Source organism: Opisthorchis viverrini, assembly GCF_000715545.1.
Source record: "Opisthorchis viverrini unplaced genomic scaffold opera_v5_301, whole genome shotgun sequence".
Taxonomy (NCBI): Eukaryota; Metazoa; Platyhelminthes; class Trematoda; order Opisthorchiida; family Opisthorchiidae; genus Opisthorchis; species Opisthorchis viverrini.
The window spans coordinates 427,446-429,324 of NW_008751955.1; positions in this window are offsets into that span (position 1 = coordinate 427,446).

The following is a 1,879-nucleotide window of genomic DNA, read 5'->3' on the forward strand; positions in this document are numbered from 1 at the left end:
ACAAATATATACATGTATCGTGATATCTCGAATATCGTAGCGACTGTCATATGAGGCGGCCTGGTGCAGCACATTCATTTGCCTGGATACATCAAAACCGAGATTCAGCTGGGTTCCAGCTGAGTCTCTCGATAAACCAAATTAGTTTAAAAATGATTGTATTTCGCTGAGAAATCGCTGGGTTTGTAACAAAAGATTTGAAAGCACCTTGAACACCTGTCATAGCACACGAGATCTTGATGTGCTATTCACTCTCACCAAGATACACGATAAGATCAACCATTTTCCTATTGACCGACTACATCAAAAGAAGATATTATCTGCTAGCGGATACCATTTCATGTACTCTAATTAACCGCGAGTGTGTAACCTGTGAAATACAGACGCACATACAGCATGGTACGCTTCCCCAGAAACCTTACAGTCTCAACCAGGATAGACCAGAAACGTCAATAACCGGGGCCGGAATACTTGTGGTGAACAGTTTACAGGAGGGAGTTGAAGTCAAACATGTGACCAGGGTAAATTAGCTGTCTGGTGATCAGGCAAACTGGATCAGAATGCCCTTGTTCTGGTCCACAACACGCAATAATTATTGAGACCCATGCTCTTTTGAATAGGTCTCGAGCCTACAATCAGTTCTATCGATATAGCCTCCCCCATAAGCGCAGTTGAATAATTATAAATACAACTCGGTGTTCCCTAGTATTTCACGAGCGTTTTGATTGACAGAAAACGACCTGTTCCTTGGTTTCGACAACAAACTTGATTTTGGCGCTTGACGGATTCGCTTGAGTGTAATATCCACCTGCCCATCTTATCCCCTTTTGCCGTGATTACAGAAAAATATACTTTTTTGTTACTGGTTGTTTCACTTCAGCTGGACGACGCACCTTGGTGGGGCGTAAGACGAACTTCTCAAAGTAGTTGTCCGTTCTTAATGCCTTCTTGGTAATTTGTAGTTCATGCTCCAGTGAAGCCGGCTTTGCAGATTTCCTTGGTTCTGTGAAATGACCTAAGCACTGGCTTAGGTCAGAAGGTGAGAAATCTTCGATGCTTATCAGGAAGGTTAGTTTCCTGAAGGCAACCACTGAATGCCCGAAAGCTACCGAGACTTTCAGCTCCGTTAGATGTTGACCAGACAGACAACGCCCCCTCAAGTGGTTGTGTTCCCTTCTGTGAGTCGTTTTTCTCCGGCACTAGGCACTGGAGCGGGTCAGCGGCAGATACCTCAGATTGGCGAATCAGCAGGTAGGTCTTCTATCGATTGAACGACTCGCTGTCTTAAACGGCTGGCTAGTGCTCAACTTATCCAAAAGGGCATTAGAAGTTCACGTTTCAAATTTGCACTGAGATTTCTAGTGGAGCCAGTTGATGGAAGCACACAATTGCTCCAATTGTGTTTTATAACATGCGATGACAAGTACGCAGTGATGTTTACAAAAGTGCAGACTATCGATCGTCCGCCTCTATTTCATTCTTTGACATAAACATGTTGGCTTATTTCGGACCCTGTGACTGTCACCCATTTCTAGACAATCAACTTGTTCGTACGACAGGGCTTGATAGCAAAATGTCAAATTTTGTGTGCACAATAGAGAAATATACATTGATTTTCTTACGGGGAATTGGTGCTCAGGTAGAGTGAGCAGACGCAGTGCTTTTAACCTCTAATATGCATTTTATCGCCTACTTACTCCCACGTAGTCCAGGAAAACCTATGAATCTCTGTATTCTCCAGCCCCTAAAACAGGTCAGATTTCTGAAGACAATCTCGGATTCATTCTTGTAAATAAAAGACTAATTCAGGGTGAAAAACTCTCAAGTAATAGTGTATCACATTCCTTCCGTCCGAACAGTCATTGTTCACTGGATTGTT